This window comes from Felis catus, chromosome F2 (assembly GCF_018350175.1).
Source record: "Felis catus isolate Fca126 chromosome F2, F.catus_Fca126_mat1.0, whole genome shotgun sequence".
NCBI classification, from domain to species: domain Eukaryota; kingdom Metazoa; phylum Chordata; class Mammalia; order Carnivora; family Felidae; genus Felis; species Felis catus.
Window position 1 is genome coordinate 39,260,110 of NC_058385.1, and position 21,114 is coordinate 39,281,223.

The window sequence follows — 21,114 nt, forward strand, 5'->3', positions numbered from 1 at the left end:
TGGAAAAAAAGACCTAAAAATATAGCTAATTAGTAAGTTATTTATAGCATATTAAGATGAGTAGAAGAAATGATTAATTTCTGTAATAATATTTTGGTTGTGACTATCAGAACATCAAGTGGCTTAACTGAAACGGCAAAAGAAAAATTCCACAAATGAGAACATTTTAGAACTAAAGGAAATTAGTTGCAAGTAAAGGTTTGACTGTGTTCAGACAGTTGTATGTTTTCCAGTGTGTGCTTGGATAGAGTAATGCACGTGAAAACCAACAACATGACAGTGGGATTGTATCATTTTCTTAACAGTTTTATCTAATGTTGTCACGTTTTAGCATTTCAATTTTATTATTTAATTATTTTTTAATTTTTAATCTTTATTTTTGAGAGAGACAGAGCGAGAGAGAGGGAGAGGCAGTGTGAGGGGGGAGAAACAGAGAGAGGGAAACACAGAATCTGAAGCAGACTCCGGGCTCTGAGCTGTCAGCACAGAGTCCGACACTGAGCTCGAACTCGCAAACCGCGAGTTCATGACCTGAGTCAAAGTCCAACGCTTAACCGACTGAGCCACCCAGGAGCCCCTGGAATTTAGCATTTTTTAAATACATGAAAAATTTAAGAATTTGCATTTATTTTTATGTTGCTTATTTTTGTCTTACTTTTGTAATCAAATAACTTATACTAAAATTAACACATAAGAATTGAGGATACAATTATCTATCTCACATGCTTTGTCTTTATTCTTTTTCTTTAATTGTCTTAATTTTTGTTCTAATTTTTCACTTTGTTTTTATGTTTTCAAGCCACGCTTTTCTCTTTTTGTCCTTTTCTTTATGCTACTTCTAGTAATTATACTTTTTAAAAAGTGAGATGGATCATTTTGGGGATGAGTAAAACATACCAATTTGGGATTCGATTCCAAATATCCAATGAACGTGTGTAGAAAAATATTCAGGTTATTTTTTCAATTTGAATACAGTAATCTATGTGGAAACCTAATGGGGACAGATGTTCTGAAAAATGGTTACATTTACAATCAAGATTAGAGTCTCCTGAAGAATAGGAAATAAAAGATCTTTGTGAAGCATTTCAAAATCAAAGACAAAGCAGAAATCATGCAATTAGATATAGGAAAGCATATGAAGATGTTCAAGTTCAATAATACAGTCTGGTTAAAATTAAAGAGAAGGAAAGTATGATCAATAAAGCTTAAGTATATAATTCAGCCATCAATTTCTATCTTGTTTCCAAATTTCAGATTGCTAATAAAATTATTATGATATCATTATCACAATGTTAAGTAATTACAAAACCCACAAATTATATATAAAAATGATTATTAAAATATGTAATAATAAAGTCATTATTCTTGTGTATAGGTAAAATATAATGATTGCTTTTTAAATTCAGGGTATAATAAATGTCATGGTGTGATCAATGATAGTACAGGATCAAAGTTTGAGATGAGGTCAATAAAACCACAAACAACCTTACATTATTTTCAGTGGATTTCTACACACGATGACAAAACAGCTGTGCTTCAAGCCTGCCTTTACAACAAATTATGAATAGGCATGAAAACAATGACAATTACTGTAGCTATAAAAGGATCCATTGCCCATAGATGTTTAAATTGTTCCATATCACTTAGGTTGATATATAAAATCTCGTGTTATCAAGAGGGCAGTAAACTTAGCCCTACTATCATAGATGAGTTAATACTTGGAATGTTTAAATGATGTGCCCAAGTCAAATAACCAGCTATTAAATAAAGAAGAAAGGGCGTGTAAGTCTACTCCATGAGGCAACTGAGGAGATAAGATGTTGCATAAACCGTAAAGTTTGGAGGCATCTCTAATTTTTAATAAATGTTAAGTAAAAGAAATATATGCAAAACGGTTAATAACCAAATGAGATTGAAAGGCTCATAATGAAAACCAGCTACTCCGTTTTCTACCTTCCCCACCCCTTTTGACACCCCTTCCCTGACCACTTCCTGCTCCAGGTACCGTTCCCCAAAAGCAACTACTTTTAATTATTTAGCTGTTTCTTCTGTTAGTTACACTAAGGCTCAACAGTATAAAAAAACCAAGTAACCGAAATAATGCATGTAGCAACCAACTCTATTACCAAGTCTTAAATGTTTCAGAAACACAGAAACTTAGTGCCATCAGTGAGAATATCAACGGTCATTTTATAGAAGTGCTAATCAATAGATTTTTGTGAGAGGAAATGATGGACAACAGACCTTTTTTGTATATAGGATTTTGTGGTCAGCTCTTTTTATTTTCACTGAAGACAAAAGTCATCTCTGTAATATCATGGTATTCAGAGAGAATTATGTTGGCGTACACTTTGAGTAGGATTGTCTCCACAGCAAAGTAGCATCTGCCCAATAAAATGTTCCCTTGAAGCATCCCTTGGCAATCTTTGTCTTGGCAAAGGCAGTCCTCTGGTCATGTTACCTGGCGTTGGTCTTTTGAGGACAACAGAGTTAGTGGATGCAGGCTCTGAACCCAGCCTTTGTACATGCTTCGTGATGGGCAGGGACTGGATGAAATCTGTTCACAGAGAGCTGTCAGTTGTCGGGTGGGTACCTATGGGATCTATCAAGCATCACAGCAAATTCTGCCTTATACTGTCAATGCTTTACGTTATCTCCAAAATTGCATCTTTCTTTAACTAGTATCTGGTGGGATAGAGATAGCCTTTCAGAGGCTAGGTGTTATCTCCTATAAGCTGTCGTATTTTTATTGCTTGCCTTCAAATCTTAAGGGGCAAGAAGTACGAAGAAGCCGTCATTTATTATTTTTATGACAATATATTAAACTGGATTATTAATGCCCATCTTATTTTCATAATCGTATGCTAAAAAATGGATTGTCAAGGTGTAGAGACACCCAGAGATCATGGAATTTAAAAAAAGGAGATTCCTTCATCTCAGATGCTACTGTTGAAGTGTCCAACTATTTCCTTCCCTGTACTGAAGTGGAACAAGGAAAGCTAGACCTCCTTAAATGATGCTCTAAAGACTGCTTAAGTAATTGGATACATTGTCAGTGGCTGTCAGGAAGAAGGTCGTAGAATACCACACTCAGTGGCTCTTTATCTGGGTTCAGCGATAAATGCCAGCTCAGTTCACTCAGTCAGCTTGCCTCCCTAATGATATGCTGAAGCATTAAAAATGGATTTCTTCTTTGTCAATAGTACATCATGTATATCTAAAATGAGTGGCAGTTTTCCACTCTAATTTGGTCCTTAGAATTTTCTTTTTCTTTCTCTCTCTCTCTCTCTTTTTTTTTTAGGAAGTTGGTACATGAACTTGGTTCGTGACACAGCGATAGCTCTACAGATTTTCAGTTTTGAAAAGTAGAGGGGTATCACAGAAAGATGAGTAGCCAGAATCTTTGGGTGAGTACTTGCTATTAACAACTGTGGAAACCAATTAGTCATTTCTCTGCAGCTCAGTTTCCTCAGCTGTACGTGTGCAATTAAAATATCTTCCTGATGGTGCTGTGAGGATTAAATAGAATAACGTAGGTACAAAACACAGTAGGTCCTCAGAATATGCTTATCTGATTCTAGATAATAATGCCTTTAAAAATAAAAAAAAATGATTCTCTGATGTTCAGTTGACATTTTCCTGGTTGAAAATGATCTATGTAAATTAGATCTAAACAATAACAATGGTCGGAGGCTATGGACCAACAGGAACACTCATTTAATGCTGATGAGAGTGAAAATCGGTTCAATCACTTTGGAAATATTCTGCTATTACCTAAAGAATGTGACTAGCACGGAGTCCAGTAGTTCTAATCTTAGTTATACTTCCTCAGCCAGAGATATTCTTGTTATATGTACCTGGAGACATAATTCAAACATGATTTTAGGAGCACTGTTTGTAGCAGAAAGAAAACTATAAACAATCCACATATCTCTCAACAACAGATTGACAAACAGTAGAATGAATAAGCTTTATAAAGGGGAACTTCATCTGTTTAAAGCAACATGAAAGGATCTCACAAACATAATATTAATCCAAAAGGCAAGTTAGAAAGATATACAGTGTATACGGTGTTCCATTTTATATAAAGTGCAACAACACACAAAACCAAAACAGCATAGTTTAGACTATCTATCTATCTATCTATCTATCTATCTATCTATCTATCTAATCATCTATCATGTATCTATGCATCTATAATGAAACCGTACAGCAAAACAAGGGAATGCTTAATATAAGGTTTAGGATAGTGATTACTTTTGGTAGGGAAGGAAGGTGATGCAACTGGGAAGAGATACCAAGGTCACTTCTTAACTAACTGGTTTCAGTCCTTTTTTAAAAAATCTGCAATTGCCTCTCTTTTACTTTCGTTTTTCAAAAAGCCTGAATTTTTTAGAGCAGTTTTAGGTTCACAGTAAAATTGAAAGGAAGTTTCAGAGATTCCCCAGGTAGTTTTTGCTTCCACACATGGATAGCCTCTTCGTTATCAACATCTTTCACCAAAATGGTACATTCGCTACAATTGTTAAATCTATATCAACACATCATAGTCATCGAAAGTCCACAGTTTACATTGTGGTTCATTTTTGATGTTGCATATTCTATGGATTTGGGCAAATGTACAATGACATGTATTCACCATTACTGTATCATACACAGTACTTTTCCTTCCCTAAAAATTTTCTGTGCCTTTCTTGCTTATCCCTTTCTGTCCCTCACTCCCCCAAATCCTGGCAAACACTGATCATTTCACTGTCTTCATAGTTTTTCTGACCTTTTCCAGAATGTCATACAGTTGGGACCATACTGTATGTAGCCTTTCCAGCTTGGCTTTTTTTTAAATCTGTGTAATATGCATTTAAGTTTCTTCTTTGCCTTTTTATGGTTTCAGAGCTCATTTTTTTCTAGTATTGAATAATATTCCATTGTCTGGTTTACCACCTTTTATTTATTCACTTACCTACTGAAAAATATCTTGGTTGCTTCTAAGTGTTGGCAGTTATGAGCGAAACTGTTACAAACATCTGTACCTTTGTATGGACTTAAGTTTTCATTTCCTTTGAGTAAATGCCAAGGACCATGATGGCTGGATTGTATAGTAAGTGTATGATTGCTTTTGTAAGAAACTAGCAAACTGTCTTCCAAAGTGGTTGTGCTGTTTTGCATTTCCACCGGCGGTGAATGAGGGTTACTCCACATCCCCGCCAGCATTTGGTGTTGTCAATTTAATCTATTTTAGTTTTTCTGTTAACAAATTAGCACAAAGTGGAAGGTTTAAGACAATTGAAATTTATTCTTTCTCCATTCTGGCAGTCAGAAGTCCAAAATCTATGTATCAGCAGAGTTCTTTCCTTCTGGAGGCTTTAAAAAAAATTTTTTTTTTTAATGTTTATTTATTTTTGAGAGAGAGAGAGAAACCCCGAGCATGAGCGGGGGGAGGGGCAGAGAGAGAGGAGAGTGGGAGGGGGGAAAAAGAGAGGAGAGTGGGGGGGGCAGAGAGAAGGAGAGTGGGGGAGCAAAGAGAGAGGAGGGTGGGAGGGAGGGGCAGAGAGAGAGAGGAGAGTGGGGGGGGAGGGGTAGAGAGAGAATCAGAAGCAGGCTCCAGGCTCTGAGCTGTCAGCACAGAGCCCAGTGCAGGGCTCGAACCCACAAACTGGGAGATCATGACCTGAGCCAAAGTTTGATGCCTAACCGACTGAGCCACCCAGGCACCCCATCCTTCTGGAGGCTTTAAGAGAGATCTGTCCCATGCCTCTCTTTTAGCACCAGTGGTAATTCTTGGCATTGCTTAGCTGGTGTGTGCCTCAACCCAATCTCTGTCTCCATTTTCACATGGTCTTCTCTGAAAGTCTATATTCTCCTTTCCTGTCTTTCACGAAGACATATGTCATTGAATTTAGGGTCCACTCAACTCCAGGACGATCTCCTCTCAAGATCCTTAGCTTAATTAATCACATTTGCCAAGACCCTTTCTAAAATAGTCCCATTTACAGGTTCTAGGTAAATGTATCTCTTTGAGTGTCCATTATTCAACCCACTACAGTAGTTGTACATTTTATTGTTATTCCGTGAGTATAACAGACATGTTTATTCCTTTGGGTGTTTGATATATTTTTCAACAAAAGTAAATATGCTTAAAATAAAAAAGCAAAAAAAAAGAAAATAGAGAAAAAATGTTCTAATGCCAATTGTGTGATTACGTTGTCTTCCCAAGTTGACAGCATAAAATAGAATTTTCTCAGTAAAGAAGTATTTTCCTAACATTTTGAAGTAAAATATGTTGTTTATATATTCATATTTATATACATGTATATACATATTACATATTGAATTCTCAATAGAGTCAATTTCGAAATGTACTGAAGCTGAGTTTTCTATTCCTACATATATCCTATTAGAAATAACATTAAACCTGATGTTATGCTTGAGATTCTTTTTAATTTTGACAGTTAAAGTTCTGGATTCAAAGAATAAAGCATTAAATAAAAATTTTAGGTTGATTTATGAGTAGTTTCTTCTGATACCATTGGGCACTTCATGAAAGGGGAAAAAGAAAGGATCATCTGCAAGGAAAAGGTTCATCCTGACTGATAGCATAAGAAATACATGGCTATCATATTGACCACTAATTTCTAAAATATTAATAACCCATGTTGGAAGCGATGTGAATATACAGTCACCTTTTTCATTACTAGGAGGAGTGTGGTTTATCATCATCTTTCCAGAATGAAACTTGGCAGTGCATATCAGGAAGCTTACAAGTATTTTTATGCCCTTTGACCTAGTAATCTACTTATAGGAGTTTCTATTGAAGAAATAAGCAAATATTCGTCTAGATTTATACAAAACATATTTAATAGAGGATCATTAACCATAGTATAAAACAGGAAATAACTTAATTTTCCAGAAATAGGATGAGTAGTCACTACCCGTTCCAGTTTCTATTACCATGTAAAAAACTGTCCCCCAACCGAGTGGCCTAAAATAAAAATACGTTATTACATCTCACGATTTTGTGTTCGAAGCGCACAGTTAGATTGTACTGTCTCTGCTCCATCATGTCTGAGGCTTCAGGGGGGTTCACGTAAAAGCTAGGAGCTGAGGGGCGCCTGGGTGGCGCAGTCGGTTAAGCGTCCGACTTCAGCCAGGTCACGATCTCGCGGTCCGTGAGTTCGAGCCCCGCGTCGGGCTCTGGGCTGATGGCTCAGAGCCTGGAGCCTGTTTCTGATTGTGTGTCTCCCTCTCTCTCTGCCCCTCCCCCGTACATGCTCTGTCTCTCTCTGTCCCAAAAATAAATAAACGTTGAAAAAAAAATTTAAAAAAAAAGCTAGGAGCTGAATGGAAGAGCTGGGCGTGTCTCTTTCTCTCTACAACATCTCCACGTACCTAGTTTGGGCTTCTCCACATCCGGGTGGGCTCAGCATAGCTGGCCATTCACGCGGCAACGCAAGAGTTCACTACTGCGTTTTACAAGAGGAAAAAACCGGAAACTTCGGTTTCTCATGGCTTGCTTGGAATCTGGAAGAGCGTCTGTCACTTCCACCATATTCTCCTGGTCAAAGCAGTTAGAGAGCCTATCCGTATTCACGGGGAGGGGACACAGGCCCTAACTTCTGGTGGAAGGAACGTCAAAGAAAGTGTGTCAGTCTTCAAATTTTCGCATTTGATGATAAAATCGCAACCAGTTAAAAGTATTGCACTGCTAATTGTTGGAAAACAAAGAGGGTAATCATTCTGAATAATACGTCTTGGTTGTAATTATAAGAGAAATCAGCTGATTTCCAAGGAAATTCCAAAATAAGAAAAATACTTTGCATAATGGTGTGATCTCTGAACCAAAATAAAAATCTTCTATGGTAGCTCCTTTGAAGATGGGTGTGTATTTGCATGCGATGTTTTGAGAAGTTTATGCAAGTTGTGAACATTTTTATAGCTTTATTCTTGTGAATATCAGAAACAATTGAACTTCACATGACATCAAAGTCAAAAAGAAATTGGTGACACAAATTAGTTGCAGACAGAAGAAATGGTGACAGGTCTCTAGGGACATCTGCAGCCTAAAGATATGGGAAGAAATACAAAGATTCAGTAAAGGAAAAAACACCAAAAAAAAAAAGATGAAAAAAGACAAAAGGAAAAAAGTTTGAAGCATATTTTAAGAAGAAAAAAATGTCAGGGGCTCCTGGTTGGCTCAGTTGTGTCCGACTTGGGCTCAGGCCATGATTTTGCAGAGTTCAATCCCCGAGTTGGGTTCTGTGCTGACAGCACAGAGCCTGGAGGCCGCTTCAGATTTTGTGTTTCCCTCTCTCTCTGCCCCTCTCCCACTCGTGCTCTGTCTCTCCAAATAAATAAATAAATAAATAAATAAATAAATAAATAAATAAATATTAAAAAGAAGAAGAAGAAAAATATCAGCATTTACAAGGAAATAAGTGAGATTTGTAACTACTCGAAACTTGTGACACCACTATTTGGCATTTATTGAAGGTGACAAATTAAAGGCATTGCTTTTTCAGAGGTGTCTGTAGAAACAAAATATTGAAGACAAGAAATATCGAAACAAACAGAGTCATGATTAGAGTAATGGTCAAGGAAATTATGGAATAGCAATGTATGAGAATATTATATGACCATAAGATTAAAAAATTGAAAGACTAAGAAAGACTGCATCATAAAGCTAATTGAAAATATATAATATAAAAGTGTCAGCATGCTAGAGTTAACATTTTGTAAAAAATACAAGTGGTAAAAACTGGTATCCAGCTCAGACACGAAAATCTAACAGGGTCTACGGATAGCTGTTCCTTGGTAGGTTTGCTTAGTGTTGCAAATCTTACATTATTATGTAAGGGAGTGGTAAACCACTGTTGCTAAATATAGGACAGCAGAGCTGGAAATTCAAAGACTCTTTATGTTTCCTTTTTTAAGGATCAAACGATTTATGTTTTTAAAGATTATTTTAAAATATAAGGAGAAAAGGGGGATGGAAAGCTGTATGCATACGAAATTATGAGATACCAGTTTTATAAACTCCTCCTCATCCTTCTGCAATTATGGTTTTGCCAACTACGGTAATATAGTCATAAACCAACACTGATCTTTTTAAAGACGTGAGGTTCTGTTTAGTATCCTTACGCCCCAGAGCCGCACAATTATGGCCCTTCCTTTCCACGCAATGAGAAAGAAGGGCTGTTTCCTTTTTAATTTACTTTTTATTATTTATTTATTTACTCATTTATGTATTTTAAATATGGAACACTTCACGAACTTGTGTGTCACCCTTGAGCCGCGGCCATGCTAATCTTCTCTGTATCTTTCCAATTTTAGTGTATGTGCCGCCGAAGCGAGCCCAGGAAGAGCTGTTTACACGCTATTTCCGTAACGCATGGCCAGGGTTAAACCAGTTCCACAGAAATGTACTTTTCATCATGATAACTTGTGAATACGAAAAATTACTTGAAGGCATTTTTTTCCCCCTTCTACCTTGGAAGAGCAGGTAAGGAAGAATGCAAGTATTAGTTGCCCCATTTTAATTCAGAAGCGTATTTAAGACGTGGGATCTGAGCGTCATGAAACTTGTAAATACTTGCCTCAGTAGACTGTGTTCCAACAGACAGTGCAAAATCATGCCTGTCTCTTCCTTGACTCAGAGGGTAGTTAATGTCCCGTAATAGTGACAAGGACAAAGTTTGCAGGGCATGGATAAAAGGAATTTTACTAATAGTTCAGTTTCTAGGGACCCCAGAGATACAGTCCAACTGTAATTTAGGAGGTCTAGCAACAGTAAATTATTTGTTCAAGGGCTCAAAGCTATTCAGTGAGTCAGGGCTTTGGCTGTGCTATCAGGTGTCCCATCTGCTGCGTCAGGTCACCTTGGTCCACATCCCTGGCCCTCGCTCTGCCTAGTACCCGTGGTCCCGGAAGGTTGGTTGCCTGAGACTGTGCCCTGGAATCTCTGGCTCCTCCCATCATTTCCATTTGTAAGTAACTTATGTCCCCACATAGTGATATCAAAATATTTTCTTGGAATATAAGGCTAATGTGTGTAGACTAGTCACCCTATCTTTTGTGTCCTAATATGGTGGTTCTGAACGTTTAGCGTGCATCCCGGTCATCTTGAGGGCTTGGTGAAAGAGAGATGGCCAGGCCTCGCTGCCAGGCCTTCTGATTCAGTAGATGTAAGGAGGTGGGAGGGTGGTGGGGCTGAGAGTTTGCATTTTTAACAAATTTTCACATAATGCTGATACTGCTGGTTAAGGGACTGTATCTTGAAAGCCAGGGCTCTTCTAAAACATTTTTTGTGTCATTGTGTTCATGGCAGATTTTGTGTTATCTATATACCGTAGGAATTATGGATGTTTCCTAATCCTTCCACACCCTTTTGCTGGATGCACCCTGAACTTATGAGCCCAGTCATAAGAAGACTGGCCAACCTTCACCTGGTGGCGTGTGTGGAGCTCCTGATGCTAACTGAGATAAATCCTGCCTCTACCATCCAGCACCTTTCATGTTTAGGCTAAAATTGCCCCCTCCAGAGATTGCTTAGCCCAATAGATTAGAAAATCCTTGGCACGATGTCATGATCTAATGAGATTACTCTTTAACCTTCAATTTCCAGTAACATTCCAAATGCTAGGGAACTATTAAAGCCACAGTGTAATCATAAAATGTATACTAATGATCTCTCAGGGACAAATGTATTTGGAGTAGGAGCCATTAGATAGAATAAGAATTCTAGATACATTATTTTGATTCATGCTAAGAATTTATGGTTTATCCTTCACATGGGTTTCTACATTCCTTTCCCCATATATCATTTTTTAAATGAAAAAAATCAGTATCACAGCATTGGGTTTTCCAAAGAGTTCACAATTACCACCAGTAGTTAGATAATAGTATTTTGGATGTTCGAGAATTACTAGAAGTCAGCTGAAGGGAAAAGAGAATAATTGCAAAACTAGCCAAATGAGAGCCTCACCTGAAATACCCGCATCATTTTTCTCTACTCTCGTCTCTGCTTTGGGATGAAGGTTGAGTTCCGGAAGAGCATTAAAGTATCTTGTGGCTAGGGGTGCCTGGGTGGCTCAGTCAGTTAAGTGGCCTTATCAGGTCATGATCTCACGTCTTGTAGATTCGAGCCCGGCATCGGGCTCTGTGATGACAGCTCAGAGCCTGGAGCCTGGTTCAGATTCTGTCTCTGTCTCTGTCTCTCTCTCTCAAAAAATAAATAAACATTAAAAAATTAAAAAAATCTTGTGGCTTCATCGAGATGATGTAAATAAGGCACATCCTAGCACGTATTAGAACTTCCATATCTGCCCCACCACCCAACTCTACGATATTCTCCTTTGTGTGGAGTAAAGGCACGTGGCTAAAAGAAAAGTTATTCATGCATTCTACTTAGGCACATAGTTCCCTGCTGCCTGGCTAGCCTAGAAAGGAGTCTAATTTGCTGATGATCACAATTAGGAGGGAATGATCCATTACATTACCTTTAATGAGCTGCAGAAGGTCACTTGGTTATGGATGGTCCCATGCAAAGGTTGTGGTTCAGGGTGATAGGAAATCCCTGACAGCGTCTTCCTGACATTTGTGCAGTGGCCATAACAAAGGAAGAATTGCTAGTTTGTAGTCATTGGAATGCCTAAACTTCACTGCATCTTTCCATTTGGACAAGCTTTAGTGTTACTACCTCAAGTGCTTAATAATTTATATACAGAGCTTATGTAACTGGCAGTTATGATGCACAGCATTAACTTAGAAGTGGTCTCGTAGTTGAAGGGATGATAGAGTTTCCACATTTATTATATTTCCTCTCCCTTGATTTTAAGGGTACATTTAAACTTCTGCCAGTAAATTCAGGAGCTCTGAAAACCAATTAATGATTTAGTTAAAAAGTCTGCAGCAGAACGTATTAGACCGACTTGTCTCTGAGAGCGAGGAAGACATTTCTATGGGGAAATTTCCACTTTGAGACATATTAATACTTTTATTTGTATTAAATTTTTTTGATGTTTATTTATTTTGGAGGGAGAGAGAGAGCGTGAGGGGGGAGGGGCAGAGAGAGGGAGACACAGAATCGGAAGCAGACTCCAGGCTCTGAGCTGTCAGCACAGAGACTGATGCGGGGCTCGAACTCACAAACCGTGAGATCATGACCTGAGCAGAAGTCGGACACTCAACCGACTGAGCCACCCAGGTTCCTGTAGACACATGAATATTTTTAAACATCGATGAAATATAAGCCTTTCAAGAAGATGAAACAAGAGGAAGGCAAATGTAGAATATTTGCTTTATCATGCACTGAAGGGGTACTTAACTGATGATATGAACTTGGCTCTGTTGTATTATTCTAGTTGAGCAATAAATAGAACATTAAGGTTTATACAGCATTCAGTAAACTGTAACAGAATGTGCTTGAAAGGCTTCTAATTTTTCAAAGACAAGTCGTTTATTTTGTAAAAACGAATAAAAATGAAACCAGAAAAGCATGTCGTTTCTCAAACCGTACCTGTGGTGTAAGAAAGGTTATTGGATTAACTAAAGGCATTTTTGAACTCGTGACTGAAAACCCTAGCTTTCCTTATGCCCAAGTAGAAAATATCTGTATGTTTAAAACATGGATGGCTGGGGAATGTTCCAAGGGGAATGGTAGCAGGGGAAAAATAAGGTCCGAGTCTGGAAAGTGAGTCCATTTGGATGTCACTTCGATAAAGGCATAAATCCCTGAGAACCTCTCCATTTAAGAGGATAAACATATCACAGGTGAAGAACACTCACCTAATGATTTCAAGCTCACAGCAATCTTCTCTACACCATTATCATAAATTGCTGGCTTGGCAAGGGAGACATAACTAAGGAATTCATTGTTTGAAGCAACTCTTTTGACAGAGTTTCTTTCCCGGTTCGTATTTATATGTGTGCGGCTGCCCCTATTTGTATCTTTGACAACGCAGCTTCATTTTCATTCAGCGTGGTTTTCTTATCATGGATATTTTACCATTGCACGTCCAGTTATTTTTCCTAAGTTCTGTCTACAAAGGGAAAACAGAATGTAGAGGTGCATGGTTTAAAAAAAAAAAAGTTTGACTGGTTTGGGCACAGTCGCACGGTCTCCCTTCATGTGGGTACAAACACTTTAGCCAGGGCTAATTGTGGGCTAGTCACATCCTCAGAATTAAGTGTCTAATTGTTCCCACAATGGTCTTGGTCTAATTGTGGCTGCAATTAGCTGCAGGTGCAATGTTTGCACCTGCAGCTAATAGAGGGCTTAAGCTACCCAAAACAAGTTGCCTGAGCAAAGTTAGGGCCCTTGCCTTCCAGGTCCCCAAACCCTTGAAGCAGCCTGTTTTTATCCCAAAGATACTGCTTCGCAAACATCCTTTATTGTGCTAGAACTTCCCTTGGTCTATCATCCTTTGCATTTTGTGTCACAGTGTATCATTTCTCCCCGCGAGAACAGAGTAGATCTGGGCATTTATATATATATTTTTCACGGAAACAAAATCTTTGTTAAATAGTTCCTGAAAAGAACAGATGTTGCCCATTATCTGAGTGGAAAGCCTCGTTTCTGCAAAGGGCAGATCAAGGAGTAAAGAAAAGGGGTTTTTTGATGGCAAAGAGCCACGACTGGGGCACCAGCCATCAAAGGTGCCCCTTCATTATCAATATACATTTATATAAAATTTAGCAAGTGAAAACAAGACAGGGACTCGCATAAACATCTGGTTCACAACAGCAGTATTTTTGCCCATAGACTCATTTTTAATAGCCCAGGTGTATTTGCTAATTTACAGTTAGTACCCGAGGAACGTAGCACCTACTCGCCAGGCACATTTTTCTGAATGAAGCAGACGATATTGAAGCAGTGGCTCGTGGGTCATTTATACCGTTTTAGCCATGGAAATTTTACTTTGTTTTCTTTTTCATCTCTCCCCGTGCCGCCTTCCCCGTCCCATTTCCTCTACTTGGAAGAGGGCTAATACGCCATTCTCATTGTTCTTCCTGGGAGTGCTGTACATCTGGGTCGGACTTCCTAATGAAATGGTGGCCTTTCTGATGAGTCCAGCTGGTCAGTGACATGGCGTGGCCCTGTTTTGAGATGAACGCAGCGTGGAGTCAAGGGAGAGAGACGGTCGGCGCTCCCTTGAAGGCTGGGCCGTGGGGAAGAAGGCCTCACAGAACAATTGGCCAAGGCGTGGCCCAATGATTAGCAGGTGCTGCCCTCTCTGCCCTTGGCTGTGTTTCCTGGCCAGCGAAGAAGCTTATCTCAACACGCTTGGAACGGATGAAGACATGGATGTTTCCCAATTGTTTGACTTCTAACCTTCCTGGGTGACCTGCATGTCACTAGCTGAGAGGCCACAGCAGAGCCCGGATGGGGCCTCCCGGCTTCTAGGGTGGATTGCCAACTAACGAATAAGGCCATTTGATGCCGGTCTCGAGGTTAGAAGTCAACAGTCAGGATTTTCAAAACATCATCTCTTAAAGACGTTACTAAGTGGACACACATCATCCTTACAACTCCTGGAACTCAGAGAGGAAACCGTCTGACTTTGGAGCTGTTGCCAATGATGGCTTCAACGGGATTTTCGTAATATTCGAGTAGAGTGACACCAGAAATTTTTACAGATCCTCAAAATCTTCGAAAGGCATTTAAGTAGTTGTGGCTACATTAAATCTTCTTGAAGAAGTAAATATCTTTTAAAGTATGACATTGAATTGGGATACGGGCACGGACACAGCTGATGCTATAAGTTTCTCTTCAGAAGTAAATTAGTGTCATTTCTTATGGTAAGTGTCGTATATCTCTGTGATGCACCGTATTACATGTATAACATTAAACTTTATAACATAAATGGACACTTCCAAGGGATTCAGTGTGCTAGCAGTTTTAACGTTATGTATTTCGTGTATTAATTTCAAAATCTGGCCAACTCAATCAAAAAATGCTAGCTAAGTGCCTTAATCCTGCAAACTTTGATGAGTCCTGGGTTTTAATTCTGGCTTCCTACGGTGAGACAAGTAATTCTGCCAGATACATTTTCCATCCCTATTGCTAAAAGCACCTCTAAGGGATTTTGCTTCTCTATGTATGAAATGTGAGTCCATGGGCTGATCTTCCTGAAGGAACACCAGGAGTTGGTGAAACCATTTATGTACCTTTGTAGTTCATTTATACACACTTTTCTCAGTTTGAAGAAATGTTGAAAAGCTAGAGATGATCATTATTAGTATGTAAACAATGATTAAAAAAGCTTTCTTTCTCCAGTGATAGCTTGGTAGCTCATATCTGGAATTTGCTGCTTAGGCTAAGACTTTCTAAAAAGTTCAAATCAATAGCTGTGACATCTTCAAGGATGCCAGTTTTCTTCTGATAATGTTCTCCCCATGTCATATTTTGGAAGAATACCATTACGATATTTAAAAAGTGAAGGGTATACTTTTCAATTGGCTATTATGTTCCCGTATTTCTAACTGTAGATACAGCAGATGTAGCGGACCCTGTGGAGTGCTGCCCAGATTCTCCCTTCAGGAACAAGGCTCTCATCCCCTCAGCTGCCGGGAGCGTTGGCATAGCTCATATGCTAACACAGGAGATCAAGACGTGGCCTAATTAGCCTAGTTTACTCTTAGCTGAGTCACTTCCTAGCAATCGCCCTCTGCCAAAGATGACTGCCTTCCCTAACACTGTCGTCTCTCTCTAGGGGCAGCACACATTCAGTGAGGGGGTGATGCAAGGGTAAAATGGCCTTACCTTTTGCCTCATTGGAGACAAATCTGAAGGCCTATCCAGCTGCAGAGTTCTTTGGGGGACTGGCTGAGATCTCGGTTCCAACTTTTTTTTTCTTTAACTTTTTTTGCTACCAAATCCTGCTTTCCTCATTCTTTTATCAGTTCTGAGAGTACTCCCGATAAAAATACTGGCCCCCAATTTTTAATTTGGAGGCTTGAGCTCTCAAGGAACTCAAAACAGCATAGGAACACAAAGTCCAAGAGAGTATACTATGCAGAAGACACTTCCTGAAACTTCCTTTCTCTTTTGCAAACACTGCGCTTTTACTGTGTGTGTGTGTGTGTGTGTGTGTGTGTGTGTGTGTGTTTTCCTTAAAGCCTGTATACTCAGGATCCACAGATGGGCCATTTTAGTAGAACTTCTGTTAATATATTTCTAAATCTTTTAGTGCTAAACCAAGCACCTAATACTAATTCTTTTAGGCTATTGCTAGGCCATGAGATTATCGCCCAGAACAGACTTGGAAACAGCATGCGTTGAGAGCTGAGGAGTTAATGGGAAAGACCATCTTAGTGAGCACACACTAAACCATCTGCAAAACTTCACATCTCAGAATGCAAGTGACCGGGTGACTGCACTTTCTAAACACAAAGGGAAATGTTTCAAAAGTCAGGCGCCAAGAATGATTTGTTTTGCACTTAGTAAATCCCTTACAAAGCAGTCAGATATATGGATTGATCTCCTGGAAGGTTTGCCCCTCTGTCATGAGTATGCGGATATATGGCCCTGGGGGATTCTTCCATTTCCTGGGAAGATAAATGGTAGATGGTATTACCAAAGCTTGGCATTTACAAGTTTTGGGGAGATAATTTGGGACTTTCTGAAGGCTAGTTTGGGGGATGTTATAAAGAGGTTACAAGGCAGAAATACGAAATAAAGATTGACAGAAGGCAGAGAGAAGAACAGGAAAGGATTTTTTCCTAGTTTTTGGTCACACTGGCCCTCTCATTCTGTAATTCCGTCACTCGTTCATTTATTCATTCATCCATTCATTTAATATATGCTAAGCTGGGCTAAAAATATTAGATGTTCAGACTGGCACTCTTTTATAGGAGCATGTGCTGACAGTGCCTAAGTTTCAGAATCTGACCAGCTTAACTTAACAAAACGCAGATGTCTAAGTGCCTCATTCCTACAAATGTCTACCATCTCTCTACGAGTAAGACATTGGAAAGGTACAAATTTTGTGAAAAATGGTGGTGCCCTGGCAAGCTTTCTTGCAGGGAATATTTGACTTACAGTGGGCACTCAGTCAAGCACTATGACATAGCAAGAGAGCTTCGGGAGAGTAGTTTGCTAGACCATTTCTGAGCAGTACGGGTGGTGGAGGGCAGTACAGGGTGGGAGACCTACAGATTCAGGTATTGTTTTGGCAACCTCTCACCTGTGAACAGCTACATTGGTGTGCAAAGAAAGCAAATGTTGCCTTCACCCACAGTCAGGAGACTTTTGTGATTCATTTCTGTTGCCCTTACTTGGACTTTGGTGACCTCAGCAACTTCACTGTCATCCTTCAAGGTTCATTGTCATGGAGGCAGCGGTGGCAGTAGAAGTTCTGGAAAGCCATCAAATTTACTCACTGATCGCATCCACAGGACCTGCACTTTGTTAAACAATGCGCATAGAATGATGAGCAAGTCAGGTACGTTTCCTGCTCTCCAGTGGAGATGATATGTTACTGTTGAAGAGAATTAGGTGAAGCAAGAACACGGGCCAGTGCATGGCTGTATACACATTTGCTTGTAGAGCTCTTGTCAGATTTTGTATGGGCACATTTTTTGCTACTTAGGACAGGGTTTGATAATGTAAGGGGAATTGCAGTTTGGTCGGGGCGGGGGAGGGATTACATTTTCGAGACAATATAGTAGCTCTGTGATATGTGTGAGGTACATGGCTCATATTGATATTTTGTGTTCTAAGTATAGAGAGAGGGATCTGTATGGACTTGTTGAAGTTTGAAGCTTAATATCAGACCAGAAAGTTGGAGGGCATGGCCCAATAAATTATCTTTCGTTACATAGCAGGTGTCTCAGCACTTTGTGTATTGCCAATCTTGGTTGAGAAGTCACTGAAGACTATAGGACCATGAAATAAAGGCCATGGCTACTCTTGGCAACAGGGACCCCTGGGAGTAGATTTGTTGGTGTATTCTGGGAGAAGATGCACCCCTGTTGGTGTCTCAGGAACTGCCAAGAAACCATGTTTCCACTGGTAGGCAAGTTCAAAGGGTTAACTTTAACTAGGGGACTCGTCACCACCTGAGGCATTTTTCATCAAATCGACCTGGCTTCGTAGAATTCTGTGAACTCCTTAACAGGCAAGAATCCTTCCTAAGGCTCTTTGGGACATTGCCCTTGAGTTGAAGAGAAAAAGGTTATAAGTGCCTCTACCAATATTCCAAGACCAAGGTAGTATTGCTGATAGAACTATGGTCCTGTACAAAACTACATAAACATTATTGTGACACTTTATGCACCATTTTTTTAAAAAGGATATTTAAATTTGTTCTATTTATGAGTTAATGAATTTGTTCTATTCACTGTTAGCCTATTACTTATACCTACTCTTTAGGAGGCTTGTATAAAGATAGCTGATAGATTCATAAAGTTTTTAAAATACTGTGTATTATTGGTTGTTGAATATAATCTCCAGGGAACCTTGGTTTATAAGCTTATGAGTTACATGAGACAGCGCATGCTACTTAAGTAGTCAATTTGTATTCTTTGATGAGAATGATTTTTGACTTTGATGGCTTGACATATAAATAGGAGGAGGTATTATTATTAATCCTTTCCCCATAAGGATCCTTCTATCTGATTGCGTTCAATAATGTTCCATGAAATTAACTCATCTTAGAGCTATGGAGAGAGCAGAAAGAAGTAGAAAACTAGTGAGATCACAAGTATGCAGCTAATCACGAATCTTCTTTGGTAACCAGTTAGAACTCAAAAAGGATAGCATCATAAGAAATGAAAGAGCATCTGGTAACTGGAAATCTAATATTAGCCATTTCTCAGGAGAGTTGCTAAATTTAACTGGTGAGCTAAGGAGTGAATTTGAATATATGTATCTAGTATTTCTTGTGGTCAATAGTACTTTTAGGAAGCGAGTGACACCTATGATACTTAACAGTTACAAGAAAAACCGAATAAGCATCTTGAGTAGAAGTGTAATATATTTACATTGAGATGTAGTTACTCAGATTTTAAATCTTCCCAGAAACCAATCAGAGAATGGTCAATTTAGGCATGCCTTGAAAGGAATATTAAATTGAATTGGGAACTTAGCGTACCTTTTTTGAGAGACACTAACAGAAAATTCTCTGTTATTATTAGAAGTTGATTTCCCTTAAGGTAACCTCTCGAGTTTTTAATGTGTATGAGTATGATTTGCATCAATTTACTTTCATGAATCTGGATTTTCTGTCAAAGCAGCCATCAAAACAAAATGAATCATCTCTCTTATTTAGCCAGAAGGTAACTTTTGCCACTTATTTTTTTTGGCTCATAACTCTGAGCCAGATAACATTGACCTTGACCACTATAAGTTCAATGACTATGGTCGGTGCATATAAGGCTTGCTTCACATAAATATTGATGCCATGTAGTAGAATGTGCTTACCTGGTTTACCTAAATGTTTAATATAAATAGGGACCCATATGCCAGTTTTCGTAGAGATAGTATAATGCAGTGATTAAGAGCATGGGCTTTGGATCAGATCTATCTATCTATCTATCTATCTATCTATCTATTTTTACTTTGTGGAATTTATTTATTTTTTAAAATTCCAGTCCAATGTCATGTTAGTTTCAGATGTACAATATATACAATGGAATGTTACTCAGCCATAAAATAATAATGAAATCCGACCATTTGGATCACACATATTTAAACCTGAATCACATTTCTACCACTTACCAACTGAATTACTTAGGGGAAATTATTTAACTTCTAAGTCATAGTTAGACCCATATTACAGAGAGCTGTCAGTAGGATTGAATGAAATGTCTACATAGAACTTGGCATAGAAACTGGCACAGAAGAAAGTTATCATCTGCTGAATATACTTGGATTGGATCATTCTTATTAAAACTCTAATGTGGTCATATCCACATGGCATTTTATAGGGCTAACAAAGAAATTTTTGGTAAGGGACTAAAATTATATATATATTATATGTATAACATATATTATATATATCAGCTAATCTCAGTTAATTTAGGAATAAATATATTTATACAAATGTATTTGGATGATATGTGTATTATTGCAAAATATTTATTATGTTGTATTTCTCTTGTCAGTAAAGCTCTTAAAAATGAGCCCAAAGTTATTTAGTTATTTATTTTTTATGTTAGTATGAATTCATCCTTTGTCCCTAAATCCAGTTCTGTTTTTCCAACTTGCCTTTCCTAGTTAGGCTTCTCACTGTGATTTACTCCAGACTGATTGTTTCCTGTGTCAGTACTGATCTAGCCACTGGGAGGTCTCAGCCTTATTGTTCTGAGTTTAGACTTCAAAAGATAGATCTCTGCTCAGCCACATGGAGCTCATCAACTGACTTCTTTCCCTATTTGTTTTAGCAAAAGTCTTTGTGTGGAGCTGCCAGGGTGGCTCAGTTGGTTAAGTGTCTTACTCTTGATTTCGGCTCAGGTCATGATCTTACCGTTTGTGGGATCGAGCCCTGTGTCAGGCTGTGTGTGCTGACAGCATGGAGACTGCTTGGTGTTCTCTCTCTCCCTCTCTCTCTCTGCCCCTCCTCATTTCGTACTGCTCTCTCTCTTTCTCCCTCTCTCAAAATAAATAAATAAACTTAAAAAAAAGTCTTCGTGTCCCAAGCAAGAATGAGGCATGCTATGATCGGTTAAGTTTTCTTTCCTTTTATCCATTTATTTGTTGAATTATTACTGTGTGCTAGTTACTGTGTTAGCCTCTGGGAAGGTAATGGCAAATCTGACACGATCCCTCAATTAGAGCTCTCAGGTGGAAAGAGACAAGCGAACACACAATTAGAAGACGCAGTGTAAATCATTTCCTTCCAGTCTTGGTGTAGGGTTAACATGGTCCTGAAAAGGCTTTCTGAAAGAAATGATCTCAAAGCCAAGACCTGTAGGATGAATTAGCCCGACTCAGAGTACAGTGAAGGGTGGAAAAGAACAGTCCATATATGGAAACTAGCACGTGCAAAGGTCAGGGAACAAAGGGAGGCTGGTTTGCTCTGGAATTACAAGTAGAAAAGGCTGGAGTGCAGGGTTCAAGGGTGGGAATGTAAGCAGGCACCGTATGGTCATCCCCTATGCAAAAACAAAAACAACAAC

The 21,114-nt window shown here is 38.8% G+C and overlaps 1 long non-coding RNA gene and 1 other non-coding gene across 2 annotated transcripts in view; one reads left to right on the forward strand and one right to left on the reverse strand.

Moving 5' to 3' along the window:
- The first annotated feature begins 555 nt into the window (after positions 1–555).
- Positions 556–21,114, forward strand: part of LOC109496096 — a 28,786-nt gene continuing 8,227 nt past the window's right edge. Inside the window, exons 1-4 of the long non-coding RNA XR_002739619.2 lie at positions 556–3,407; positions 9,328–9,496; positions 13,975–14,793; positions 17,315–17,438. This is a non-coding gene — a long non-coding RNA (uncharacterized LOC109496096). The remainder of the gene's footprint in view (positions 3,408–9,327; positions 9,497–13,974; positions 14,794–17,314; positions 17,439–21,114) is intronic.
- Positions 9,245–9,349, reverse strand: LOC111558636. The gene has a single exon (XR_002739718.1). It is a non-coding gene; the product is annotated as a U6 spliceosomal RNA (small nuclear RNA).